Below are 15,690 nucleotides of genomic sequence, written 5' to 3' on the forward strand. Positions count from 1 at the left end.
AAATAATAAGTTAAAAAAATAAGAGAAAAACATATGTTAACCTGTGGAAATTCATCAACCTCGATAATATAGATGAAATAACGTCTAAAGTGTATTCTACATAGGATTTAGGGAGACTTTTCTCATATAGTTTTCTTTTAAATATCATAACAAAACAAGCCCAAACACTACATATAAATAATATCAGAAAAACAATTTCTTATGTTATAGGAGAACTGCCACTAAAGCGACAACTAAAAAAGAAGAAGAAGAAGAAGAAGAAAATACAGAGGTTCTTCTGGCAGAATTTTAAACAACAGTAGCTGGTCAGGGTGAAAAATTATGATGAAAAATAAAATGAGATTTTTAAAAGGGCAACCTGAAGTTAAATCTGAAAAGGTAGACAGTCACAGATTCTTATTAATTCTGGAGAAAAAGTTGAGCATTTTTTTTTTCTTAAAATTAGCAACAGGGAATAATTTCAACTTGAAGTTAATAAATTTTAAAATCAGATTAGTCTTTGCATTGTTACTCCACTACAAGTTGTATGAATTTCAGAGAAGTATAATTGAAGGTAACTTCTAAACCAAAGGTCAACACCATAATCCAAGGAATGCTTGGGTGGCTTTAATGTAAGGGAGGGCAATGGGAATGAATGGGGAGAATTTGTTGAATGGGAGGAAAGTTTAATGAAGTGAAATAAAAATATAGTGTGTGTTCATAGAGTAGAGGGTAAGAGTGACATTACTCTTTGGTACTGATTTACATGTCAGGAGAAGAAAGTGTCATTAACTAATATTAGAAATGCTGAGGAGGGGGGGAATAATGAAGTGAGTACATTAAATTAGATCTCTTTCAAGACAGAGCTCAGTGGAAATGTAATTTAAAAATTAACTGGTACATGAAATGGTAGCTCTTTGAATGATGAAATGATGGGTAGAGAACAGGATTAAAAGAAGAATGAAGGTCACAAACACTAATAGACCAGGTAGAGGAAGAGGAACATACACAAAGGACAGGCAGAAAAGGTCATGAAGGTGAGAAAATAAAGATCATTGGTGCTGTCTGAAGAAGCACAGGAAGAGAGGAAGAAGCAGAGGCTGGTTCACAGAGTGAAAGGAAGCAGGCAGCAGTTATAGGGAGACAGCTAAGAGGTCTTTGGATACAGCCACTGCAAGATCATTTTACATACTTGCCAGAATATTTTAGTGGAATATAGAAATGAAAACCAGATTGCAGTGGGTGGAAAGAGCAAATATGTGAGGAACACAAGGCAGGAATATATGTTATCATGTTACCAAAAGAGAAGTTTTGAGGAGAGCAATAAGGTTAAAGTTGTTATGTTATTGTGCTTTACCAAGTAAAATTTCCGTGTCAAGTATAAATTTATAAAAACCTAAAACATTTTGTTCTCACATGCTAATTTTTAGAAATTATTGAGAAAACTTTCATCCCAAGTTCAGGAATGATTAAAACATCCTGGATATACCAAAAACACACTCACATGCACAACTTATTCTCTGGAAAAGAAAAGCAGGGTGATATAATAAGGGAATCCTGTGTTTGAGAAAGAACTGATCATTTTAAGAGAACAAGGGCTTTTCTGTTTTCATTCATTAATGAGGTAAATCTGATTGAATATCTGATTTTAGTAGGTATTATATAAAATTGACATCATGCTGCATACAACATTGTAAAACATTTCCCCTTAAAAATCAGAGTTATCATTCTATGAGTGTGTTTACATATAATTATATATATATATACACACATACACACATATGTGTATATGTATTAGATTTTTTATATATTTAATATGTGTTAAATTTTGTTGTTAATCAAAGTCTTTGCACATGCACATAAGCACACAGTAAGAATAGCTAGTTGCTGAAAAGTTTATGTTCATCCACCAAAAAGTGCTAGGAAACCCTTTGTGCTGTCTGATCTAACAGACTCTATAAAAGTTAACAATACCTGCATGGGTTGTCTGGTCTTAGTGGAAGTTGCCAAGTCACTGAACTTCTTGTCCCTTTAGGGCCCTAACAGCATTCTCTCAAATCTCCAACTGAATAGATCTTAACAACTCACATGTAAAGTGAGACTATAAAAAGTGCAGCATGTTTTCTTTTATTGTGCAGGAGATATTCCTATAGACTGCTGGGCACTGGGGAGCTTTGTTGAGAAGGCAAGTCATTGTATTTTCGTGGGTTGTGTGTCCTGTACTTTGACATTCATGTACCAACTTAACTCTAGATGGTTGCTCCCTGCACACGGGGATCTGTCAGTACAATTTGGGTCTCTTATGACCAAGAAACTTGTCCTGTTAGAATTCCAATACCTACACTGAATCACAGAGATGCTAAGCTGACACAAACCTAAAGCAAAAGAGCACAATTTCTCTGAATGTGCTGTGATTTGACATTTAAGAAAATAAGGCTGGTGATGAGTGAGGACTCAACTGGCGTCACTTTACAGGATAACTTCTTCAGGTGAGGTGATAAAGGTAAGAACAGCCACCCTAGCTGGCAAGGCAGCTCAATTCGTCTTGGGTGACTCTTGTTCATCTCATATCTAGTTCAAACACCAGGGACCCTTCCTGTTATCACAGACTCAGTCCTTCCTTATCAGCGCACCCAGAGTTTTCATACATGATTCGGCAATGCTGTGTATTCTATTTATGTAATTCAGAATTTAGGCACTCATTAGATTCAATATTTTTTTTTTATTTAATCTGCTACTTTGGATAAGTCCTTTTACAAGGTATAAATGATTTGAGCACTGAACTAGATAACTTCTCTCTCTTTTTCTGTGCTGGAACAAAGAGTGTAGGAATGTGAACATCTCATTCTCATTTTCACTCCCCTGTGCTTTTAAAAGAATCTGCCTAACTTCTGTTTCTTAAATCTTCATGTTCTTCTAGCGGGTTAATAAAAAAAGGAAGCTTTGTTTAACTGATCCTGGCTTTAACAAAAAATCATTCATAATTATCCCTTAAAAAAAAAACAAAACAAAAATTGGAAAACACTAAATCAGATAAAGCACATTTACTCAGGCAGTCTCCACAGACACCCCATCAATATGATCCACAGTTGCTGTGCTGTTGAGCATAGACAAGAGGGAACAAAAGGACATGCAAAAGAAAGTAAAATCCTGGGGCTCAATTTTATTCTATATATAAATTTTCAAATACAATATTCAACTCAAAAGAAATCAGTCATTTGGAAAGAAAAGAAAAAAAAAGAGTAAGAACAAACAAAAACAATAAACAATAAAATCTTTTCCATAGATACCTCAAATAATGGATTATAAAACACAGATAATAATTACTAATACAACTCTGGAGTTTTTCTTAGAGAAATGGAAACTACAAAAAATGAACTAAAAGTGAAATAAGTACTTTAACAGTTAAGTAAATACTTTCATAAATGTGAAAAAATTGATAAAATTTAAAATACACTGTAGAATTTTAATATAATTTAGTTATATATTTTTTATCAATTAAAATATTCAGTTGTTTCTTGACACTAATTCTAATATAAACTCTAATTAAATTCCTTTTTATTTAATATCTTTGTACCTCATAGAACCCATTTTCTCTTTAATTTTATATTCTGTGTTATGACTACATAACGTGTCTAATTTAGTTCTTCTTCAGTCTTAAGTTTCATGTTATTTATTTTGAAAAACTATTATCCAATTATCCCAAATCTTGTCTGCTCCCTTTTTTCTTTTTTTTCTTTCTTTCTTCCTTTTTTCACTATTTTTTTAAACCGGAATCATTACACATTCATGTAGAATGTTGTCGTTCTTCCTTACCATCATTTTATTGTTTGAAAAACATTTTCATGATCATAATAAGTAGTAGTAACTGCAATGATTCATCAAATATATACCAGATACTCTATATTACCTTAAATTTTATTTCTAGTAATCACAATAGAATCTAAGAAACATTCATAACTTCCTGATGGCTACAAATTAGCTCTTTTGATATTTTTGGGTGGTTTCCTCTTTTCATTTCTTTACAGCTTCTCCTATCATAGTTTAGTATATATTTCAATGGTTAATTTTTTAATACTTTCATCATTTTTATTTTTTTAATTCATATGCTTTTGCTTAATGTACCATTCTTGCTTTATCAGTTTGACTTCAAATTTTTTGAACACACAATCACATTTTTAAAAGCATCTTTCAGTTAATGTGGTACCTGCTTCCTGAGTGTCAAATTTCAAGTAGTTTCATCTGCTAATTCTTCTCTTGGAATTTGTTTCTGTTTGTGTTTGTAATTTAGAATGTGTAAGAGTCTTCAGCAGACTTTGTTTTTCAATGTGATACTCTTTTTACTCTGATTCCTCCACTTAAGTAGTTTTCTCATCTCAGAATACACTTAAATAACATTGTATTTGTGTGTAGACCTGTATTGGCATGTGGTGTCACTAAGTTTCTCATTTGTTACCAGTGACACTTTTTACCTGGCACAACCTCAGCAACAGTAGCTCATTTATGTGAAATATACCTAGAACAAAGGCTGAAATTATTCTTAGACTTTTTACATGAGACAATCTGTCTTTGCTTGTCATTTTAGCTCCACACTGAAAAGGACATTTTTGACCCCACTAATATGAGTTGATAACTTGTTTATTAGCCATAACCCTGCTTTAAAAAACTACCACATTTCAATATTCTTCAAACTTTTGGGGCTTTACTTTGTGTCCTTTTTTACATTTGTAAAATTAGTACTAATGTGGAAATTCCCTTGGTTGCTATAGAGATAAAGTATATATTTAAAGCATTCTATGGCATTTAATCAGAACTTTCAATGTATTTGAGTGAGGGAAAGAGATGTCTGAAGTCTGTTATCCTATATAATTTTTCAATGCAGTTAAGGTTTATATGCACCAAGAATTTTGAATTTGAATAATTTTCTCAAACCTCCTTTTTATACATTTGTGATTCAGCTTTCTAAAATGATATAATTGCCATATTTTGAGAACCTCCTTACAAGAACACAAATTAACATTTTTTTTCTGAGTGTTAGGTATGTTTAATTAATATGGAAGATAGTTTCAGCCATTTTTTATGAGATTGCCTAAGCAACATGTAAGCAATGTGATAAAAACAAACCATCATTGCTGCTGTGAAACTGAAAAAATGCAACTGTATTCCTTTGGCTTTCTTTTTAATTCACTGGGGACAAAGCAGTAGTTTAACAAGAAACTATATAACAATGTGCAATATTGCAATAGAGAGGTATATTGGTATAATCCATACCACCAGGTACCAAATGCAGACTCCTAGCATCAGGTCTATGAATTTTTTGGTATCGTCAAAGTAATTCCCAATGAAAAATAATTTAATTCACTTCAACAAACTTATCTTAATACTGTATGTGTATCTGGTATTTGGAATTGAACCCAGTGGCATTTAATTACTGAGCCACATCCCCAGCCATTTATTCTATTCCATTTAGAGACAGTATTTTGCCAAGTTGCTTAGGGTGTCTCACTAATTTTCTGAAGCTAGCTTTGAACTTAAATCCTCCTGCCACAGCCTCCCAAATATCTGGAATTATAGGCATGTGCCACTATACCTGGCTAAAATTAAATAGTTTTAAAAAGAGAGAATTCATCTACTTTCCCCCTCCCTGCAGTTAAATTTACTTATGTGTAAAAAAAAGTAATGAGAATTATCTGTATATGAACATTTTATTTTATGTATAGAAATTTCTACATATGACTGAATGCATAAAAATACATAATTATATAAAAATACTTCTTTATGTTGTGTGCAAGAATGCCTACATAAATCTAAATCTACTAGTTCTAATTCAAAACCCAATCTCTAACTGAATAAATTCTTTACTCTATCCACATTATGGGACATATTGATGATTTTACATTTCTGACATGCTTGCATACCTTTATAATATATCTAGAGTCCATTCTGTATTGTAAAACTAGATTACAATACCATGAAATTAGTCAATTTTAAGAAAATACATTTGTAAAAACAGCATTTTAATTTGAAAAATTTTCAATACAATCTATATAAATCTAACACAAAATTTAATTTTTCTGATACACTTCATATATGCATCATGTACACACAAAGTATTAATACATTAGTAGGTAATAAAATACTATTTGCATCAGTCATGAGGTTAATACACTAATTATAGCAGAGAAAAATCAGGGATGAGATAAAAAATAATTAGAAATAAATAAAAATCTCTTGGATTTTATGAAGGCAGCTCTATTAGGAAGTTCATAGCATTGAGCTCATATGTTAACATAGCAGAAATATACCAAGTAATCTAACATTATTTCTCAAAGACCTAGAAAAAGTAGAACCAAACAACATCAAAATCAGCAGAACACAAGAAATAATTAAAACCAACACTGAAATCAATGAAATTGAGATTACAATATTTTTTAAATCAATGAATCATAAAGAAGTTCTTTGAAAAAATTAACAAAGTTGATAAATCCTTAACCAAGCTAACCAAGAGAAAGAAACAGTTCAAATAACTGATAAAAATCCATGATAAAAATGGAAACATCACCACAGACACTACTGGAATACAGATGATTATCAGAAGCTATTTTGAAAATCTGTACTCAAATATGCTAGAAAATCTTGAAGACACTGATAAATTCCTAGAGACATATGACATACTCAAATTGAACCAGGAGGATATAGAAAATTTAAACAGATCAATTTCAAGTAATGAAATTGAAGAAGTCATCAAGAGCCTATGGATAAAGGAAAACCCAGGACCAGATGGATTCTCAGCCAAGTTCTACCAAACCTTTAAAATAAAACTAGTACCAATCCTCCTCAAATTATGGCATGAAATATAAAAGGAGAGAGATTTTACAAACTCATTTTATAAAGACAATATCATCCTAATACCAAAATCAGACAAAGACACATCAAGGAAACAAAACATTAGACCAATATCTCTGATGAACATACATGCAAAATTCTTAATAAAAAAACTGACAAATCACATACAAAAACACATTAAAAAGATAGGGCATTGTGATCAAGTGAATTTTATCCCATGAATGCAAGATTGTTTCAATATATGGAAATTGATATGTGTAAGACATTATATAAATAGACTTAACGACCACATGATTATCCCAACAGATGCAGAAAGAGCATTTGACAAAACACAGCATCAATTCATGATATAACTAGAAAAACATAGGAATAACAGTATTGTGTCTCAACACTGTAAAATCTAAGTACTACAAACCCAAGGTCAACATCATTCTAAATGGAGAAAAACAGAAGGATTTCCTTTAAAATCTAGAACAAGACAAGGATGCCCACTTTCACCACTTCTGTTCAACAGAGTCCTCAAAGCTCTAGCCAGAGCAATTGGGCAAAAGAATTAAATAAAAGAAATATGAATAGGAAAATAAGAACTAAAACTAGCTCTGTTTGACAATGATATGATTTCACATTGAGGAATATCCAAAAACTCTACCAGAAAAATTCTATAACTTATAAATGAAATCAGTAAAGTAACAGGATACAAAATTATCACTCATAAATTAACTGTTCTATACTCCAATGATGAATCAGCTGAAAGAGAAATTAGAAAAATCACCTCAATCACTATAACATAAAAAAATAAAATATGTGGAAATCAGTTAATCAAAAGAGGAGAAAGACTTCTACAATGAAAATTACAGAATAAGAAGGAAATTGAGGAAGACCTTAGACAATGGAAACACATTCTATGTTCTCAGGCGCAATTAATATTGTTAAAATTATTATAGTATCAAAATTACTACACAGATTCAATGTCATTCCCATCACAATTTCATGACATTCTTCATGGGAATAGAAAAAGCTTTAAAGAAATTCATCTGGAAAAACAATAAACTCACAATAGTCAAAGAAATTCATAGTGAGAAAAGTAAAGCAGGAGGCATCATAATACCACATGTAAAATTATACTATGGAACTATATTACCAAAAACAGCATAATATGGAACCAAAACAGGCAAGAAGACCAATGGAACATAATAGGAGACACAAAGACAAACCCACAAAAATAAAGTTTATCTCGTACCAAAGGTGCCAATAACATACATTGGAGAAAAGATAGCTTCTTCAACAAATGGTCCTGGGAAAACTGGAAATTCATAAGTAGTAGAATGAAATTTAACCCTATCTCTCACCCTGAATAAAACTCAGCTCAAAGTGAATCAAGGATGGAGGTATTAGACCAGATCCTGCACATACTAGAAGAACAATAGGCCCAACAATCCAAATTATCAGCTCAGGAATTAATTTTCTTAATAATTCCACAAAAGTGCAAAAAAGGAAAATCAATAAATGGAATGGCATCAAACTAAAAAGGCTTCTTTACAACAAAGGAAATGATCAAGGATGTGAAGAAAGAACCTACAGAATGGAAGAAAATCTTTGCCACCTGTGTCTCAGATATAGCATTAATTTTCATGACAAAAAAGAACACACGCACACACACAAAAAAAAACTTACACCAAAAAGCAAACAAATGTTTAAAACGAAATTGTTCACCATCTAGAGAAAGGCAAATTCTTTAAACTACACCGAGATTCCATTTCACTGAAGTCAGAATGGCAATTATCAAGAACACAAGTAACAATTAATGTTGGCAAGGATGTGGGGGAAAAGGTACACTCATATTGCTCTTGCAACTGGAAATTGGGCCAAACAATCTGGAAAGCAGTATGGAGATCCTCAAAAAAACTAGAAATGGAACCACCATATGACCCAGCTATTCTACTCCTTGATATATATATGTCTCAGCATAATACAGTGATGCAGCCACATCAATATTTATAGTAGCTTAATTCCCAATAGCTAAGCTATGGAACCAACCTAGGTGCCCTTTCATAGATGAATGAATAAAGAAAATGTGGTATATATACACAATGGACTATTATTTGCCCTTAAAGAAGAATGAAATTATAGCCTTTGCCAAAAAATGGATGGATTTGGAGACTATCAGGCTGTGCAAAGTAAGCCAGTCTCAAAAAACCAAAGGTTGAATGTTTTTTCTGATATGTGAAAGTTAACCACAATAAGGGGGCTGGTGAGGGAAAGAATAGACATGCTATAGATTAGACAATAGAGAGTGGAGGTAAAGGAGGGGGAAGAAGCAAAGAAAAGACAGTGGAATGAATTGGGCATAATTTTTCCATTTAGATATATGAAAACAATATTATGAAACCTACAATTGTATCCATCCACAAGAATTAGACCCTAATTAGAATAAAACATATTACATGCTTATATAATTATATCAAAATGGATTCTGCTGTCATGTATTGTCTCAGTCCGGCTGCAGCAAAATAACCGGGGGGTGATGAGCAACTTGTGTAGATTGATACAGGAGTAGGAGTCTTTTATTGTAGGAAAGGAGGGGTATATATACATTCCACACAGCTTATCTAATTAACATAAACTAGATACAGCAGTCAACCAATAAGGAATCTCCACACTTAATGGCTCACTGGCTGGAAAAATGCCAGGCGTCATCTTGACTTGTTTACAGACACTAATATTTCCCCCTTCACTTTAATTTAAATAATGACCATAGTGGTTTTTACACAAACACCATAAATAATCTTCTACAAGCAGAAGGGGAGGATACAAAATGCCACAATACCAAGCCAATTTATGGCTCCATGCAAGAAGCCCTTGAAAATTCTACAGGCAGCTAGCTTAAATCACAGTCCAGGTAAGTTCTGCAGGCAGCTAGCTTGATCCGAAGTCTCCTCTGGTTCTCAGCAACACTGGAAATCTCTCCACCTCATCCTCACTGGCACTGGGACAAAGGCAGGAACTCCAGCAATGATGCTAAAGAAAATCCTGTAGTATTCCAGCAGGCACTAAGAAACAACCTTCTGAATGATTTAGTACATTATCTCAAGGTTTTTTATATTTGAAATAAGCCTTAATAGTGCTCATTATTCATTAGCTTTCAGGTGTGGGAGAACCATTGTAGTTACTGGCCTTGGAAATGATCAAACTTCAGGGAATGGGCCATCTTCCACCTGCAGGCCTGCAGTGTCCCTGGCAGCCCTAGATGGCCCTGGGGAGAGTGGGGGGGAGTGTTCCGGACTCAAAATGCCACTGGGCACAGGGAGCCTGCAAAACTGTGCCTCCGGGTCAGGTTTGGATTTGGGCTCTTGCAGTGGCATCCTGCTCCCCGGGCAGGGCGTGGGGAAGAGCCAGCTGCCACCACTTGGAAAGTCCTTGCTGCTCCATGACCGGCTGGCTCACTTGGCAGCCACCGCACCGACTCACGCACCCTCCGGTAACAAAAAGTATCCAGTAATAGCCTTTTGTTGCAACTTTTTTCCTGATAATCCTTCTTCTTCTGAACTTTCTTCTTTCTGACTAAAGTTCCTGGGCTTCCATCAACACATGCCCTAACTGCTCTTGGTTCCACTGGGGTGCCTCTTTCCCTTATCAATTTACTTAACACCCCTTCCATATTTTCTTCACAAAGACAATACAACATTTCAAGACAAAACAAGACACAAACATACTGGATCAATCTTCTCCATTTTCTCAAAATGGCCATTTTTCCTCTTGCCCTATCTGCCTAGGGATGAGCAGATTTGTTCCCATCCTATCTAGGGACGGGCAGCTTTTTTTTCATCACTTACCCCCGAGTGTCCCGGGGCTTCCAGTATGGGCCACCATCTGCCGCAGTCTGGCTGCAGCAAAATAATCAGGGGTGACGAGCAACTTGTGTAGATAGATACAGCAGGAGTAGGAACCATTTATTGTAGGAAAGGAGGGGTATATATACATTCCACACAGCTTATCTTCATTAACATAAACTAGATACAGCAGTCAACCCATAAGGAATGTATAACTAACAATGTATAAATAAAAGGAACCTATAAAAATATGTTAATCCTACATAAGTCTCTCTTCTGATCATTTTGTGGGCAAGATATAACTGTGGCTCAAGATTCTTAGAATATGTATATGGGCACAAATGCCATCACATACCTCCATACTTCCTGCCTCTTCTTCCAGTCACTTTCCTGAGGTATCCAGGAGGAATGAAGGAGGGAAACTACAAGTCCTATGTGATTGCCTGCTGCATGGTGGCTATCCTCTTTCTTTGGGTTGCTAGGGCTTCTTACAAATGGCTTACAGATATTCCTTGTTTAACCAGTAGATGAAATGATTTTTGTTACATATGTTTTAAATAACCCCATGTGACTTTCTTCACTGTGCATTTCTCATTCAGATAAAGTACCCTGCCTTATTTCAGAGTTTCTTCACTCTTACTTCTACTGCCCTGCACATTTTTGCTCTTGAGTGTTATTTCCCCCAAAATTAAACTATTGAGTGGGATACAAGAGTGGCAGGTGAAGTTACCTGTATGTATAGGCCTACACTGTAGAAATGCATTGAGGCTCATTGGCAGATCCTATACTCTATAATTTCTCCCTGCCTATTTCTCTATAGTTCTGATTTATGGATTGGATTGAGCATTTGGGTCATCATGATTTTTGTATATGTACTGGGCAGTGAAGAGGATAATCTGCCTTCTTCAAAAATAATCATCTCCCTCAAGGAGACATTACCTTCCTGCTCTGCTCTTCCTTGTATCCTTTATATACACCAGAGAGTAAATATATTAAAGAGCTGTCATTTTCCATAAATTCTACAAGTTAGCCAACACATAGGGGAATTACTTGTCCTCAGAGTTTACTCTAAAATGTGGAGTATTTAGTTTTCTATGTTCTCATATTTGTTTTTTTTCTTTGCATGTCTGAATTAGGTAAAATACGTTCTACTCTACTTGCTTCATATGGTTTTCTATGGATACTCAAAGGAAAACCCTATCAGTCAGCACTGCTTACCCTTCAATAATATTATCATAGTATCTCTCATCATTATTAAAATAATCACACACCTCAGAATATTTTTCAGTATATAATAACTTCCAAGACTACATTGCCTGGCAAAAAGTAGCTCCTTGGCCTATAATATTTAACAATACTTATATGGCATACTTTTTTTAATCCATTCATCTATTGAAGGGCATCTAGGTTGGTTCCATAGTTTAGCTATTGTGAATTGTGCTACTATAAACATTGATGTGGATGTGTCCCTGTAGTATGCTGTTTTTAAGTCCTTTGTGTATAGACCAAGTAGAGAGATAGACGGGTCAAATGGTGATTCTATTCTCAATTTCCAAGAAATCTCTATACTGCTTTTCATATTGGCTGCACCAATTTGTAGTCCCACCACAAAGAATAAGTGTGGCTATTTCTTCACATCCTTGCCAACATTTATTGTTGTTTGTCTTCAAAGTAGCTGCCATTCTGACTGGAGTGAGATGAAATCTTAGAGTGGTTTTGATTTGCATTTCTCTAATTGCTTGTGATGATGAACATTATTTCATATATTTGTTGTTTGATTGTATATCATCTTCTGAGAAGTGTCTGTTCAGGTACTTGGCCCATTTATTGATTGTGTTATTTTTTTTTTTTTTTTTGGTGCTTAGTTTTTTGAGTTTTTATACACAATGGAAAATTACTCAGCAATAAAATAGAATAAAATCATGGCATTTGCAGTTAAATAGATGGAGTTAGAGAATATAATGCTAAGTGAAGTTAGCCAAACCCCAAAATTCAAATGCTGAATGTATTCTTTGATATAAGGAGGCTGATTCATAGTCAGATAGGGAGCAGGAGCACGGGAGGAATAGACAAACTCTAGATAGGTCAGAGGGGTTGGAGGGGAAGTGAGGGAGCATGGGGTTAGAAATGATGTTGGAATGTGATGATCATTATTACCCAAAGTACAGGTATGAAGACATGAGTTGACATGAATATACTTTGCATACAACCAGAAATATGAAAAATTGTGCTCCATATGTGTTATAAGGATTGTAATGCATTCTGCTGTCATATATAAATAAAAATTAAGATTAAAAATAACAATAATTAAAATAATAATAAATGTTAGAATAATAACATTGTATATGTATCAAAAATATTTTAGATCATGGTCTTGTCTTCAAAAAGTGGTACTAATTTGGAAGTAATTAAAAAACCAAGCATAACAAGAGAAATCATAAATGTTGGAATGATTCATTTAATCATGTTTTTGGAATGTAACATATTTCCACATTTTCTACTTCTGGAAATCCTCAGTGACTACTTTGACTCTTTAGCATATATTCGAAATTGACAGCTCATTAACAGCTCATTAAGAATGCTGTTAACTGTGCAAAAGAAATACACTCTGTACAGTAGACTTTTAATTGTGAAATGTATTGAAATTTTGTTAGTTTCAGTATTTCAGAGAGATAATGTATCTGCCTCAGAATTAATGCAAGAGCACATAGATGCATTGCTAATAACAAAAAACAAATCTACAAGTTGCAACATATTTCAAAAGGTACTCCAACTTTACACATTTTCCTTTTATGTTGTATTTTCCTCTAACTGCCAATTTAAAGCAGTTGTCTGTCAATTTCCAATTCTCTTCAAAAATTTATGCACTCATTACTCATTCCAGATTCCTAAACATAAAATCACTTCATTTAAACTTCAGAAATAATTCAGATTAGTTAAGTCACTAGAGAAAAACAAATAAATTTTATATATAAATACATGAAAGTAAGATGTTAAAATTTTTTTAATTAAAATCATAAATTGAAAAAAATACATTCATGATTTAAACTTAAACTTAATTTTTAGGAAAATTAAGCAGTAATCTATACTGGGGGTAGCAAAACTATGGTCTAGTTACCAAATTCTGTCCATGGTCTTTTCCCCAGGTAAAAATTTTATTAGAACACAGCCAATTTTCATTCACTGGCTTCTGAATTATCTATGCTTTTGCTTTTCTGTGCTGCAAAGGTGGAGTGGAGGAGTTGTGAAGGAAAACCTAACATCTATAAAGTATAACATACTTATTTTTGCCATTTTTTATTTGACTCTTCAATGGTTAAAATGAGATTACTTTTCTTAAGATTCATGCATGCCATTTGATTTATAAAGTAATAGTAGAATATTTCTTTGAATAGATGTACACAAAACTGGTCATCTTTAACCTTGTGCTTTGGATACAAAACTCTGGACAATTTTAAATATTTAGTTTTAAGTAAATTGTAGACAAATCAGATATTTATAAACCAAAATTGTAAGTCTTCTTTCCACTTACTTTGTTTTTGTGAATGAAGATTGGATCCACAGCTAAGAATCATAGTCAACTTAAATACAATAATTTCTATTTTGAACCCACAGACCTGAAGAATCTTAGGAATTCAAAATCATGCTGCAAATTTCTCTCTGAACTCTAGCATTATTTGGAGGAGTATTTATGGATGTCTGCTCCGTTCTCTCCCAATTTCATAATTTTTATCAAGTTTTTGTCATTAATCCACATATGGGATCCCAATGCTGCCAATTCTATTTGGGCCCAAGTCATGGCAGTCAGACAGTTCAACCTGACACATTTCTCTTCTACTCTATAGGCCTTTACATATTTGTTGGATCTTCTACTTTAATGCCACTCACATACATTTGTCATGTCTATAATAATTTTGTCATGTCTGTAATAATCTATGGTATAGAAATCTGCAGGTCCTATTGATTTGTTTTATCTCTGCTTCTTAGTTTTTTTTTTCCTTGCATGTTTGTGTGGCTCTGCCTCGGAATAAAGAGCTGAGGTTCTGTTCTACAACATGCCAATGCCAGGTCATCATGTGGTATCCCTTCACACAGTACAAAAATGAAAACCATACTTTTCCCAAACCCATTTGGCCCATACATTCATTCATGTCCAGTAATCTCTCCCTTTGAAATATAATGGTGTACATGAAAGAAGCCCCAAAGGATAAGACGTATTATAACTCTTGATTAATTTCTCTGCAACAGCAAAGAATTCAAATATCAGGACTGGTTGAAAGAAGATGAAAGAAATAAATTAAGCCAAAACATAAAATTCTGTTCATATTTCTAAAATAATACTTTTAATCATGGTCTTTCTGTTGCTATCTGACTCAATCAAATATTAATTTTCCAAATTATTTTCCTTTTGGCACGTGTGTTATTATTTAGAATTCATTAGGTTAGAACAATGTGGTAAAGAGTGATATCACTTGAACAGATCTACTGCAATTTAGTCTGTAAATTTGTTCCAAAAAGCCACCTACAGTTTCAATGTGATTGAGACTCTACTATTTTGAGATTTACTTTCTCAAAAAAGAGCTCTTTCTTATCTTTCTCATCCACTAAGAAGAAGAAGAGCCTGGAAAGTCATTCAGGGACTTTTCTCTGATTCAGCCAGGATGGGAATTCACCACTGTAACTCACTTATTATTTGTACTTATTTATATTGTATTTATTTGTATTGTTTGTATTTATTGCTTGTATTTAGCCATACAACTTAATTGTCAATGGTCAGAAAGTGAGTTATCTACATGTACAGGAAGGAGAAATTTGTAAAGAAACCTTATATGCACATAATAGAATTTCTAGCACAGATGGTATGATTTGATGTTCAGTTTCTAATTCTTTCAAATTTTAACACAAGGATTTTCAAGTTTTCAGAGAGCACATTTTTTAACCATTTGATAAAACATCACAACTCAAGGGAAATTTTATCTTAAGGAAAAAGGGAATAAGCTAAGAAAAAAAATGTACTTTTGTCTAATTAGGAGCA

The sequence above is a fragment of the Ictidomys tridecemlineatus genome, chromosome 8, assembly GCF_052094955.1.
Source record: "Ictidomys tridecemlineatus isolate mIctTri1 chromosome 8, mIctTri1.hap1, whole genome shotgun sequence".
Lineage (NCBI taxonomy): Eukaryota > Metazoa > Chordata > Mammalia > Rodentia > Sciuridae > Ictidomys > Ictidomys tridecemlineatus.